The 14,802-nt window shown below is 41.8% G+C and overlaps 1 protein-coding gene and 2 non-coding genes across 3 annotated transcripts in view; all 3 read left to right on the forward strand.

The window, feature by feature from the left end:
* GHR (growth hormone receptor) overlaps nt 1-14,802 on the forward strand; it is a 312,451-nt gene that overhangs the window by 250,262 nt on the left and 47,387 nt on the right. The window lies entirely within an intron of this gene.
* LOC142441602 (small nucleolar RNA SNORA29) lies at nt 3,898-4,038 on the forward strand. The gene has a single exon (XR_012782968.1). It is a non-coding gene; the product is annotated as a small nucleolar RNA SNORA29 (small nucleolar RNA).
* LOC142441566 (small nucleolar RNA SNORA61) lies at nt 8,368-8,488 on the forward strand. The gene has a single exon (XR_012782935.1). It is a non-coding gene; the product is annotated as a small nucleolar RNA SNORA61 (small nucleolar RNA).

Consider the following 14,802-nt stretch of genomic DNA (forward strand, 5'->3'; position numbering starts at 1 on the left):
CAGGGCAGCCTTTTAGTGAAAGAAAAAGATCACTATTCATGGACCTCTGAACCCAGTTTGTGGTTAAATATTAGTCTTAAAAAGGATTCTTCTTTTGGATTTCTTACCAGCTTTCACAATGACCCCACTGAGGGATGGCTCGTTCTTCTGGTGATCCTGTAGCAAGGCCCTAATAGAGTTTCAGAGTTTAAGGCTCAGGATCATACTTGATTTTCTCTCTATAAACTTGACACATAGAAGTCAAGTGGGGCCATAGAGGTCAGAGAATCTGACATAATGAATAAGAATAATAGAGATAACCCTGGTGTAATGACATAATTTTCCCCTCCTAGAGGCAGGGAAACACATAAGCTGACTTCTGGCCAGCTCTGTGACTTTGGGCAATTCTTTTCTTTTGCCATCATTTGCTTCATGTATAAAATGAAGTGATGAGCCTGGGTGTCTGTCATAGGTCTCCGTATAACAAATTATTTATACTCTACTACTAACCTAAGAGTCCGAGGTGCCGTTGTTAAATCTCACAACTGTTAATCAGCTGCTCTGCAGGATAAAGGTATGATGGCTGCTTCCCAAAAGATAGCCTTTGAAATCATATGGAATATTTTTGCTCTATCTTGTAGTCACTAGGAGTCGGCATCAACTTGATAGAAACTGGTTTTGTTTGATATTACCCTAAAATGTGGTGGCTCAAACTCACCCACTTTTATATAAGCAGAAAAACCTATAAAGTTCACAGCCAACAAAACCTTCTGGAGCGGTTCTACTCTGGAACCTCTGGGGCTGCTGGGACACCAACAGATCTAGAGGATTCCTTGTTTCTCTTTCAGATGACAATGTCTCTTCAGGCTCTGCAAATTTGTAACTCTACGTCAAATATTTTCTCTTTGTAAATGCCAAAACTATGGTCTGAGAATCCTTGTTTACATCTGGGATGAATGTCGTTTTTCTAGCTCTTCTTTGTGTACCCATTTGTGATATTAGAATTAAGCAGAAATCCTGACTTGTATGAGGGATGTAGACTATGATTTTATCCTCTCTATAACTGCCTAGTATGAACTGATGAAACTTTACAGAGTAGATCAGTTTCCCATTCAATAATCCATATGCATTTTGTTTCACATCATTGATTGCAATCCTCACATCACTTATCCCACTTCCTCAGTTTCTTGTTCTCCTTCCTTCCTTCCTTCCTTCCTTCCTTCCTTCCTTCCTTCCTTCCTTCCTTCTTTCCTTCCTTCCTTCTTCTTAACCTTTCTGAATTCCTTCCTATGGTATATGTTCCCATTTGATCTAAAAGCATTGATTATTCTCAGGTAGGTGTGTCTCAGTAGTATTATTGTTCCCCTTTACAATTTGGTTAAAAATTGAGCCATGGAGGTGAGGTTTTTTTCCCCCAGACAGGAAGGGTGACTAAAAAGGCTATAGTCACCAGTCTTTATCTGACGAGTCAGCATGGTCTTTTTCTTGATTTTGAGTTTTGCTCCACATTTTCTTCCCACTCTACCCAGACTAGTCTAATGTGATCAGTTGGTAGTGTAGCCAGATACCACCGACTTCTTGCCTCAGGATGGTGGAAACTAATGTTCACACAGTCCATTCATTCATTGATCTAATTCCCATGTGTCTCCGATTTCCTTACTCCTCTTTCTTCCAGTTAGGGAGAAACCCCATTGTTTCACCGATTGCTCACGAGCGTTGGAGACCCTAGTCGCTGTTCGCCATAGCAAGGCTTAGAACACTGTTGCTGTGGACTGGGTTATGCCCCGTGGTGTCCTCTGAAACCATATCCAGTGCACCCAGGCACCAATGCTCCCTTCCTCCAGGTGTTTCTAACAAGTGTTCACAGCTCTATCTTTGAGTGCGTCATTGTATTCAGCAAAGGTGAATGCTCATGTACAAACATTCTCTGTCATACCTCCATGTATGTGTAGGTGTTTTCCCACTCCGCTTGCTCCACTTGCTCAGTCCGCATGTCTGCCCACGCATGCATTTACTTGGGGAGCTCCACGATTGCACGATTGTGTATGTAACAGCATTGACCTCTGTTCCTTTAGCTTTTGAACTCCTCCCAGCCTGCCCTTCCTTGTTGATCCCCCTCTGCCCACTTCATTCTTGGGTATCTTGTTCAATAGAAATTTGTACGAAAGCAGATACTCTCTACTATGGATCTACTCTCTGCTCTCTCCTCCTAAAGGTAAATTTAGAAGTATGAAAATGGCCAGGCATGTCAACACTCCTAAACTGTCTCCCCTTTTTCTGTCTCTCCAATTCCTACCAGGGCTCTCTAGGTCTGTTGTAATTGCTATTGGTCATTCTCTTTCTTTGTACAATTCTGTAAAGTCCCTCCAACCCTCCAATATATCTTTAAAAAAAATCATTTTATTGGGGGCTCGTACAATTCTTATCACAATCCATCCATCCATCCATCCATCCATTGTGTCAAGCACATTTGTACATTTGTTGCCATCATCATTCTCAAAACATCTGCTTTCTACGTGAGCCCTTGGAATCATGTATAAGACTTATTTTCCCCAAAGCATTGAACATGAAGGGATCTGGTGCTGCCGTTTGGGGCACAAATGGTCCTGACAGTCGCCATGCTTTTCCTATTGCTTCATGTAAACTAGGGTAAAAGGTGAGGCCTGGACCTTCTCAAATCAAGTACAGAACAGTTAATCTCTTAGCTTGGTCTCCACAAGTTCTCTGAAGTTGCTAGCAGCCAGCGAGACTCTGCACCTAGAGCCAGAAAGGCAATCCTACCCTAAAGAGAAACTCCAAAGAAAACGGAGGGCGGTAGGGCAGGACTTGAAAGTGGAAAATGTCTGCATTCAAATTCCAGTTTTGCTAGTTCATAGCTCTGGGTTTTAACTAAAGATTATCAAACCCTTTGAAGCTGTGATTACTTATCTATCAAATGAGGATTATAATAGAGTCATGCAATCTTTCTCACGGAAACGTTTTGAAAGTTAAGTGAGACAGCACAGCGTACCCACTTAATAGAGTAGGATGGTATTTCAATATAGTGTGTTCTACATTAAGCTCAAAAATACTTACTGCCATCGAGTCAGTTGGAACTCACAGTGGCCCTATAGGACAGGGCCCTATAGAACTGCCCCTGTGGGCTTGCGACTCTGTCAGTTTTGGCAGTGGTAGAAAGCCTCGTTGTTCTCCCCCAGCGTGGCTTGTGCTTTTGAACAGCAGACCTTGCAGTTGGCAGCCCGGTGCGCAGCCGCTGCATCACCAGGACTCCCTTTCCACAGCATGCAAGTAAAATGCTTTTGCTTCCATAAAACTATCTTTCTGGATCAATGGACTCATGCAGTTTGGATGCAGCGAAAGTGTCTACGGTTGCGGTATTATAGAGCAAGTGATGCGTTCTTACAGGGCAGCCGTTCTCAACCTGTGGGCTGCAACCCCTTTGGGGGTTGAACGACCCGGGGTAGAACGACCCTTTCACAGGGGTCGCCTGATTCATAGCAGTAGCAAAATTACAATGATGAAGTATCAACGAAAATAATTTGTTGGTTGGGGGTGGGAGGGGGGGTCACCACAACATGAGGAATGGTATTAAAGGGTCACGGCATTAGGAAGGTTGAGAACCCCTGTTACAGAGTAATGATTCTAAACCAGAGGCAGTTTTGCCACCTAGGGGACACACAGCAACATCTAGAGACATTTTGGGTGGTACAAACTGGGAGGTGAGGGGCAGTGCTCCTGGTAGCTAACGAGTAGAGACCAGGTATGGCACTACACATCAAACATGCCCAGGAAAATCCCTACAAAGAATTATCCAGCTAAAAATGCCAATAGTGCCGAGATTAAGAGACCTTGCCAGAGAACCCAGGGAGCTTAGTACAGCATTTCTATCTTAAATGTGTCTTAAGACTGACCACGTATTTTCCCATTTGACTGCTGCTTCAGATCTTAATAATAGATTAAAGTGGTTATGCTTGTGGGATAGATTAACCCTGCCATGATTTGAAGAGGGAGGATTATTTTAATGTCCTCCTTCTATAAGAAATGACTGTGCATTAAAAAAAAACAAAAAAGACTGACCAGGTGAAAATTCCATTTTGGTGGTTTCTGCAGAGACTTGTCTAGTCCTAAATATCTTTCTGAGAGACCTATCCAGGTGTCTCAGAGTCTCATTACTGAAGCATAATTTGCCACTAAGGTGTTGCAATCTATAAGACTCTGCTATATTTCAAGATTTACTCAGAAGCTTGTAGGTAAGGGGATTACTGTATATACTCATGTGTAAGTTGAGTTTTTCAGCACTTTTTTAATGCAGTTTTTGTGGTAAAATTAGGGGTCTCGGTTGATATTCAAGTCAGCTTATACTTGAGTACACATGGTATTAGTAATAACTCTCACTGCCATTAAGTTAATTTCAACTCATAGCAACCCTCTAAGGCAGAGTAGTCTAACCCCTGTGAGTTTCTGAAGCTGTGAATCTTTATAGGTGCAGAAAGCTTTTTTCTTTCCACTGCTGAGTGGCTGGTAGGTTTGAACCCACCGTAACCTACTGCGCCATTGGCAAATGTATTCTCTATACTGTAGCGAGTCTACAGCAATGACAGCTGTGTTTTTCATGATTAATCCTATGCCAGGAACTTTACATAAATAATATGGTTTCCTTTTTTAGCATCTGTAGATGGCAGCGATAGCTCTCATTGTATAGGTAATAAAACTAGACTAAGGAAAGTGCTCTATGTTCTGGGCAGGGTACATAGCTGCGACTCAAACCTCCTGAAAGCTGGTTTCCAAGCCGCGCTCCTTCTAATACTTCATAATCTCCCTACTCAGCGAGGCGCTTGGCTCCACAGGACAGTGGGTATGTTTTAAATTGAATGAGGTAGAAGGGAAAGGTCTAGAACCTAAGGGCTCTATTCAGAAGGTTCAGTTGGGTCTGCTGATGAAGGCTTCTTGTGTGTCCAAGAAGCAGACAAAAAAAATCTGGGTTCTCTTAGGAGGGTGGAGCAAAGGGGCATGGGTTTATCAAAATGGAGTACCACAATTGCACTGTGCCAAGGTACACCATTTTCCAATTTCCCCACTTCTTTAGATATTTCATATTTGAATCTGATACTTTTTTATCTCTTCCTTTAAAAACAATCCCTTTCCTCCCCTTGGAATCAGTTACAGTGTGGGCTGCCTATGTAACTCTATATTTTCTAGTCGCCACATTTTAAAAAGGTGAAATTTAGCTTTAAAAATATACCCACTGAACTCAGTATATCTAAACCATTACAATTTAAACATATAAACCATATACCATATAGACTCATGTATAAGCCAAGTTTTTCAGCACATTTTTAATGCAGTTTTTATGGTAAAACTAGGTGCCTTGGCTGAGATTCAGGTCGGCTTATACTCAAGGATATACGGTTATAAAAACATTCAGATTGTTTATATGTATTTTTCATAACTAGTCTATAAAGTCTTTGCCTTGCTTACATTTACAGGACATCTGAATTAAGAAGCTAAATTTCTAACAGTTAAAAGTAAAATATAGCCCTAGCAACACAATAAAGTTGCCTTGAAGACAAGGCTTTAGACCAATTCATTCTAGTTTCCCACCCTTCTGGGAATTTTTCTTCCCACCTCAGATGTATTGAATCAAAAGCTAAATTTTTTATTTGATGCCCAGTCAGATTCTTGTTTAAAACTGTAGATTCTGATTCTTTATATACAAGAAGGAAATGCAAATTCTTAGCAGCAGGCTGAAGCCCTAGTTTAAGGGGAAATATTCTATACTGCTTCCACTTTTAAATTTTGAGTTGAAGTAATTAAAATGCAATAAATAAAATTCAGTTCTTCCGCTGCAGTGGCCACATTTCAAATACTTGACAATCACCTGGGCTCCGACTGGAGTCGGTTCCCAGTCATAAGGACCACAAAATTCAGAGAGGAACTGCTCCGGAGGGCCTGGGACCATGTCTCGCGCCTCTCTGCCTAGTGCAGGTCTAACTCCTTGCTGCTCAGCATACCAGTCCTCCCCACTGATTCTGCCTTTTAACAGGATCCCCAGGTGGTTCCTACACAAGTTCAAGTTTGAGAAGGTCCTCACCAAAACACAAATATCTCCAACAAGTTTTTAAAAAGCGCAAGAATGGATGAATGAATGAGAAACTGTGAGGGTCTGGTAGCTTCCCTGCAGGAAGCTCCTGCCAGCACTTGACATTACTACCGTGTCCTGTTGAGCTGTTTTAAGTTTCACAAGGGCAGTTCTAGCCATTCTATCACTTGGATTCACGCAGGACCATTCTGGGGCCTGAATTTGGCTCTGTTCCCAGGGTCTACATGAAAAAATCCAACATGAACTTCCATGATTCCCACGATTAAGGCAGCTACATTCCCACTGTCAGATAGAATGGAAGCTGCAACTTTGAAATTCCCGAAGCACTGCTGTGAGCTTAAGTTCCTTCCTCATACAAGTGGAATTTAAGGCTGGGCCTTTCTGGTCAACACCAAGATAAACTACTAGAAAAGCTGGTGAGGTTCCTTGGTCGGTAGGATTCCCCCCAGATTCAACACATACTGCTTTGCCTTGTTACTGTTTGTTTTGCTTCTCAAAGAACTAGGCATTTGAAGAACCTTTCCCTTTATTTGCTTAAGGAATTCATTGCACTAAGCCAACATAGAAGCTCATTGTTCTAAGTCAGTGGTCCTCAACACTGGTGGCACATGAGAATCACGGGGGCCACTTAAAAAATATCAGTGCCCAGGCATCACCCCAGTCTAATGAAATTAGGCTTCTAGAGGGTATTTTTTAAAAAGATTCCCAGGGGATGCTAATGTACAGCCAGGATCTAGTGTTTCCCACAGTTGGTGATACTGCCCGCTGGGGGGTGTTGGAATGATCCCCAAACCAAACCACATTCACTAACATCCAGGTGATGTCTCCTCATAGCGACTCTATCGGACAGGGTAGATAGGATCTACTATCTCCCTGCCCCTGTGAGTTCCTGAGAGGGCAACTATTGGCGAGAGCACAACAGAAAGCCCTGAGTTTCTCCCAGACAGATCAAGGCGCTGCAAAAGCAAGTGCCTACAGTCTATCCTGGAGTGTGTGCTATAGGATTTTGCCTTGCTTGGATCCACAGTCAATGTTTGTAGAAACTGCCTCTGAAGACTTAGTGCATTAGGTAAATCATCTTCACAAGACCTCTTTATAGCGTTGAAGAGCAAGGATGTTTTTGTGAAGACTCAGGTGGGCCTGACCCAAGCCACGGGATTCTCTATTGCATCATATGCACGTGAAAGCTGGACACAGAATAAGGAAGACCGTGGAAGAATCAATGTATTTGTGGTGCTGGGGAGGAACAGGGGACATGCCATGAACTGCTGAAAGGACAAACTGACCTCTATCGAAGAAGTAAGTTGTGAAAAATGTACCTTACCACAGCAACATAGACTTAAGAAACATCCACATAAAAGAATGACAACTATGGTCCCAAGAAATCTGTAAGTTTATACATGGTGGTAGAGAGCACGGTTCTGGTTCTGCGTTTGGGAGCGCACATCCCTGCAGAGCCTTTTTCTGTGTGTAGCTTTCATAGTGGTTGTGCTTTCTGTGGGCAGAGGTGGCACATATACATAAAGCATTTTTAAAATGTGAATGAAGCCTTCAGGAATTCAAACGTGTGGTGCTGGTAATCCCACCATGGAAGAGGAAGTACACAGGGTATAAATTATTAGGAAAGCATGACTGGACTGATTCTCCTCCTCAGAGCACTGGCAAGCATTTTTATGTACAATAATCTGTCTGGTGTGCCGTGATCCTTGGACTGAATATACCATTTCAGCAAGTGGTGGTGATTAGCCAAAGCCTGGCACACAAACAGGTGTCTGATGATTGCTGGTCGAATGACAAGTGAGCATGGAATGGAACGGTGAATCCTGAGATGCCAAGAGTGGGGGAACTCGTTATAAAAGACCCTGTTTTATTGCACTTGAAACTTCAAAACTTAGAAATGAAATTACGTGGAAGACTCTCTCATCATCAATCAGAATTAAGTAGCCTCAACAAAATCGCAGGATGGGGAAAATGAAGTCTCATTTGTCAGCTGGTTTCTTCTGGCACTAGAAGGTTCTCCTCAGGCTATATGAGTTCAGATTTCTCAGTGACACCGATGAGCTGTTGGCAAAGTTATGCCCCGCTTTTAGGATTAGGTTGGAATATCCCTGAAGTTACTTTTTCCTCCCATTTCTGTCCAAGAACTTGACATATGAGAACCAAGGAGGGGCTTCAGTGGTAGAAGTAAGTAATACATCTTCTGAACTCACAAGGGAGAAGATGATATGTCAGTGGTTCTCAAACTTTGCTACATACTAGGATTAGTATTTCTTTAAAAGTACTCCAGGACCCTCCAGTTCCCTTTCCCATCGGATCAAAACACTGGTCTGGGTGGTCGTAAAAGGAGGAAAAGAAACATTGAAGCCTGCCCCTCAGTGCTCTTGGAGCCTGGGCTAGTTTCAGACAGGGTAAAAATAAATAAATAAATAAATAAACAAAAAAGTAAAAAAAATAAAAGTACTCCAGGTTATTCAAATGTGCAATTTGTTATTTCTGTTTATAGACCAGCTTCCAGCTACTAATTTGGAAGAATTTGGATGGTCTCATTAAAGACCTGGAAAAGCAATTCATAAGTACTTCAGCTAAGTTTCATTTAGGATACTTTCATGTGACCAGTTGGACCCACGAGTGTCTTTTGTGCAATGAGCAACACATTTCTAGACCTGTGGCAGTGACAGGGTAACTTCATGAGCAGTGATGAACTGTCTCAATGGTCGTGGGGTTTGGTTTTTGTTTGGGTTAGAAAACTGGGAGAAACTGGAAGGAGAGGATGAAATCTTGAATAATCCAAATATTTTCCAGGAAAATATATTTTACTCTGTGACCAAGCTAAGTTTAGATATTTTCTGAGCAAGGAGTACACAAACCATCCTTTTGAAAATAATGTTATTCTTTTTCAGAAATAGATATTCTAACTCATTTATTTTATTGAATTATAAGCAGGCACGTGGAAGCTGAGTTCAAGATATTCACATTCTGGGTTTGTTCTTGCTATTGTTTACTCCTCTAAAATGAAGAAGTGACTTTTTTCATCAAATAATCCTTACTCATAGTGACCCTTTTAGGACAGAGTAGGGCTTCCCCATAAGGTTGTCCAGGCTGCAATCTTTAGAGAAGCAGACTTCCACTCTTCCTCCCATGACTGTCTCATAGTCGGTGCAGGCAACCCCGAGGGAGAAGGGCTGCACAGTACTTACAGGGAGAGCGGAAAGAAGAAGAAAAAGATGACTGACTATGTCGCGAAGAGATGAAAGCTAGTTTCAATTATGCTCAGTCGCAACTAGTTAAGCATTAGCGGAAATAGAAGTAACACTGTTTTAAAAAGAATTCCAGTAAAACTAAAAATAAAAGCAAGAGTTAGTGAACTAGATAAATTCTTAAATGCACTCTTTGTGCCAATGATGCAGCGCATAAAGCCTGTATGCAGTTAAGCTCACCTACCAGACAGGTAGGCTAAGAATACATCCCCAAGAGACTGCAAAGTTCAGTTGTCTTGACATTCATATTAAATAAGTGTAGGATATACATTTTGAAATAAGACTATGCCTTTATTGGGGTCAGCCCTGCTTTTTAAAAAATGTGCCAAGAATCCACACTATTTTTCTTTTTTCAAAACAGTTTTATTGACATATAATTCACATAACATCCATCTCAATAGTTCAGTCATATTAGTGACCAGCTATCAGACAGAAAGGCAAGGGCCTGCCTCCAAATAAACAGCCACCCAATGAGCTGCCAACAAAACCCACATGGAAGAAGCACACCAAGATCTGCGACCGAAGGATTGTAAATAATATAGTCCAAATCCAAAGGAGGGAATAGTATCAGACCCAAATTGTGAGACTGGTGTGCAGAAGGCCATGGATGACAGTGGAAGCCCAAAACACATTTGCAGGTTCTACACAGGGACCATGCCTCCGGTGATCTCTTCTTTAACTACAACTGATGGGAATAACCTGGTTATCAGACAGAAAGTTTTGGAGAGACAACCATAGTAAGTCAAAATGACTGATGGGACTTGAATGGCCAAAACCTTTTCATCTGATCTCCCATCTGAAATACTTTGAGCTTGATCTAGTTTTTAATGCCTTCTGTGTTTTTGTGTGTGTGTATGTGTGTGTGTTATTGTTGTTGTTGTTTTCATATTGAGGTTTATCTCTGTTGCATTTTGCCATTGTTGGTAGCCTTCTTGACTCTCTGTTGTGTGGTTTTCTGTTTTTTGGTATATGAAACCCAGGACAGCTGAATCTACAGAGCCAACAACTTGAACATGGGTTCCTTGGGGGTACGGTGGGGAAGGTGTAGCTTGAGGTAAGAAGAAGCCAGTATCAAGGAGTTCAAGATGGAAGAAAGTGTGGTAGCGATTTCATAACACCCCTTGATATGATTGAACTATGAAATGGGATGATGTCTGGATTATTAACTACTGTTAAAATAGTTTGGAAAAAAGTAAAAGGAAAAGAAAAAAACAGAGAGTTGTCAACCAATACCACAATTTTAGAACATTTTCATCTTTCTTGTCTCCAGTATTATTATTAGCTCCCTAATTTCCTCCCAGCGTCCCCTACCACATACCCAAGAAACCATTAATCCAGTGATTGTCTCTATCCTAGGAGCATGCACTTCTTTAACAGTTTTATTAACATATAATTCAATAGGTCAATCATATTTTTAAAGTTCTACAATTATCACAATCTATTTTAGAACATTTTCTTCTTTCTTGCACTCATTGCTATCAGCTCACCACCCCCACCCAACCTCCCTTGCCACACCTCTTCTATCTCTAGATTGACCTATCCTGGATTTCATATTCAGAGAAACATACTAAATAAATAAAACAACAAATGAACATCTCAATTGAAAAGAAAACAGTAAATATTTTGAAAATTAGAACACATTTAAAAAGAGTCAAATCTCACCTTAGCTGCGGTCAGTTTCTCATCTTTAAGAGAGAGGGAGAAGACCACCCAATTCCACCCATATGAAATTGCTCTATGGTCACCCAAAATCAACAAACACTCCTACAAGGGTGCCAAGTGTACTTTAAGGGAAACTCAAGTCAAGAGACATGTGTGGTGGGGAGAGGGAAACTTGTCTGTCTCAGAGAAGGTCATTTAACTTATGTTGGTGGACAAACCAGTGAGGGCAACCTGCCACTGGGAAAAACACATTAGTTACATGTATTGCCAATGGTAGAATATGCCCAATATTATGCTCTGAATTGGACACTTTTGACCTAGGTTCTAGCCATCCTTTGGTGACCCAGGCGACAGACAACTAGGACTTAAGACTCTGCCCTTTGTAGGTGCGCACCATCCTTTATAGGTCACACCAGAAGCATCTGATTTGGAATTCCCACTAAGCAAACTAGACTTACCTTAACCTCACCTGCAGATTTAAGGAACTGAGATAGTCCCTTGGCTGAAATGCCCTAGTGTGAGAAGGAGCAGATGACTACTATCTCAGGGAATCCACTTTTAAAACATATCTCAAGGAATCCATTTTTCAAATGTCTTAGTAAACATAAGAAGACGTGTAAACTCTTCTAGTCAACTCAGAGGCAGTACATGCCAAAGCAGCTAATTTCGCAGTCATGCCTTCCTTGAGTCCACAGAGAGCCATGAAGAAGGTCAAATGTGAAGGTGAATTCATTACATTCAGTATCATCCAAAATAAATGCCCATCATAAATTCAAAACTTTTCTTGCAAATAGTGAATACCATTTCAGGAACTGAGAGTTTAAGCTTTCCTGACCATTTGGCAATGTGGTGTTGTTAAGTGCCATTGAGTCAGTTCTAGCCCACGCCCACGCTGTATACAACAGAAAGCAACACTGTTCGGCCCAGCACCATGCACACAAGTGTTGCTATGTTTGAGTCCATTCTCACAATATTTTCCTTTTTCAATCACCCTCTACCAGTCTGACGTGCTTTTCCAGGGACTGGTCCCTCCAAAGTACATGAAACAAAAATTCTCACCATTCTCAATTCTAATGAGCATTCTGACAGTACTTCGGATACAGATTTAGCAATCACGTGGGCTAAAATAATAAGCCTACCAGGTTTTTTTTAACTGTGCTCCTTTATACTGTATTATTTCCAAGGCAATTACGTTTGACAGTATTGATCATGAGAACATTTACAGATTTCTTTGACCATATTTTAATAGACCGACATTCATCAAGCATAGGACCTCCATTGAAAGGCTTCAGGTGCTCTTCAGGGAGGAGTTCCTGCATTCGTGAAGCTCTTCAGACAGATGAGCACACTGGAAACCTGCAAGTACTTTGGATAAAGATTTGCAGCCTTAAAGCAGAGCTCTAACTGGGAGGACTCCAGCAAGCTGCCAGAAAGCTCATTTCTCTCAGCTGAAGTGTTTACTATATGCCAGGCGCTGTGAAAAACCCAGCAGCCACAACACAGTCTATTTTCCAAAAAGCCCCCAGGAAATATTTAGACTGAATTGTCTTAAAACACACACACACACACACACACACACACACACACACACTTTAAAAAGAAACAAATGTGATTGACCACCTCAGTCAGTTTCCTTCAGGGCGGCTTTGGCTCAGAGAGGTAGATTGCTGAGATGAACTATGAGTGAAAGAAGCAGAACTACTCAAGTCTTTAACTTCATGACTCTTTATATTTGACATGCTTTCTCTGAAAAGAATGTTGACTAGTATCTGATAAATCTTCTGCAATAATTCCAGGGCCCAGGTCACCAACATCATGTAGCAGCCTAAATGTTCTGAGAAGTCTGGGGGCAATTCCTTGGAAGCCAGCCCCCCCTAGTGTCTACATCAGGGGTCCTCAAACTGCTACTGGCCCATGGGCCACATGCGGCCCACCGAGGACAATGATCCAGCCTGCCGGGTGATATATGCAGTGTGCATAGGAATTTGTTCATAGTTAAAAAAAAAACACTGTAGTCTGGCCCTCCAACGGGTCTGAAGGACAGTGAACTGGCCTCCTGTTTAAAAAAGTTTGAGGATCCCTACATGAATGACTGTTAATCTTCCTCCTCTTGTGAGTAATTTCACAGATCTACAGCAATTGCTTTGTTTCTCTAGGAAACACAGAGAAAGTCTTTGCTTGGATTTTTGTTTTAGTAATGATTGTTGTTAGAGGTCATTGAATTATCCCCAAATCTTAGTGAACGTGTGTTCTAAAGAATGGAAGACTAAAACATTGCCGGTCCTGTGCCATCCTCACGATGGTTACGCTTGAGCCCACGTTGGATCTACTGGGTCAGTTCCTCTCATTGGGAATCTCCCTCTTTTTAACTGACCTTCCACTTTACCAAGCATTTTCCAGGGACCGGTTTCTCCTGATAACATGACAAATTAGTTGGTTATACGGGATTTAATTTTTCAAACTGAAGGTGGTGATCCACTAGTAAATCAAGGTACAGGAATGTGAACAGTTTCGTGTAAAGTGTGATAGACTAGAATTGACCAGAGCGCACTGCAGGCAGTTAGAATCAGTATGGCTTTGAGACATTTTCATTTCGGCTATATAAACATATACACACACATAGTAACTGTAGACTGGGTCCTGATATTAAAATGTGTTTCTTCCTGAGGGTCACAGCCACACTTTGAAAGCCATGGGTATGTGTTTAAGAATACAGCCTCTGAAACAATACTGCCTGGATGGAAATCAAGGCCCCTCCTGTACTAAGCAAAGTGATATTGGGCAATGTACCTTTCTGGATTTTGGTTTCCTTTACTGTGCCATAGTGAGCCTAACAGCACTCGAGTGACACAATGCTCAAGCATGTGGCTGCTCACTGAAATGTTGACGGTTCAAACCCATCCAGAACGAGAAAGATATTTGCTGCTTTGAAGATTATAGCCAGAAGAGCCTATGGGGCGGTTCTACTCTGTCACATATGGTTGCTGTGAGTCAAAGTTGGACTCAAGGGCCCCCAACAACAATTACTTCACTCTATAGTTGTGAAGATGAAAGGCCTTAATTCATGCATCTATTGTACAGGGGGGTACTTGACACATGGTAAACCCATGGTAGGTATTGTTTGCTATCATGTTGTCAGTATCCTCCATTCCTGGTCCTGCCTGACATGGAAAAGCTACCGTGTTGAACACAATGACTGCTTTTCATCCAGGTAGAATTACACTTTCTCCTCTCCTTCCCCTGAGCACACTGCTCTGTACTTCACAGTTGTAGATAACTGCTGGGACATGTCTACCCTCATTAAACCTTTCAGGGTTATGAATGGTCTATTCCGAAACTTGCCTTGAATATGTTGTTGTTATTGTTAGTTGTCATCGAGTCGGATCTGACCATAGCAACCCTGTGCACAACAGAACAAAACCCTGCCCAGTCCTGGACCATCCTCACCATTGTTCCTGTGCCTGAGCCCACTGATGGAGCCACCATAGAAATCCATCTCACTGAGGGCCTTCCTCATTTTTCACTGCCCTTCTACTTAGCCAAACTTCAGGGACTTGTCGCTCCTAAAAACCTGACCAAAGTATGTAATGCCATCCTTGCCTCTAAGGAGAACTCTGACCTTACTTCGTCCAATATAAATCAGTTTATCTTTTAGCAGTCCACGTTACTTTCAACATTCTTCTCCAGCACCACAATTCAAATGCATCTATTCCCATACAGTCTTCCTTATTTAATGACCAACTTTCACATGCAAATGATGCAATAGAGAATTCCTTGGCTTAGGTCAGGCCCACCTTGGCCGCT

Source organism: Tenrec ecaudatus, chromosome 2 (assembly GCF_050624435.1).
Source record: "Tenrec ecaudatus isolate mTenEca1 chromosome 2, mTenEca1.hap1, whole genome shotgun sequence".
Taxonomy (NCBI): Eukaryota; Metazoa; Chordata; class Mammalia; order Afrosoricida; family Tenrecidae; genus Tenrec; species Tenrec ecaudatus.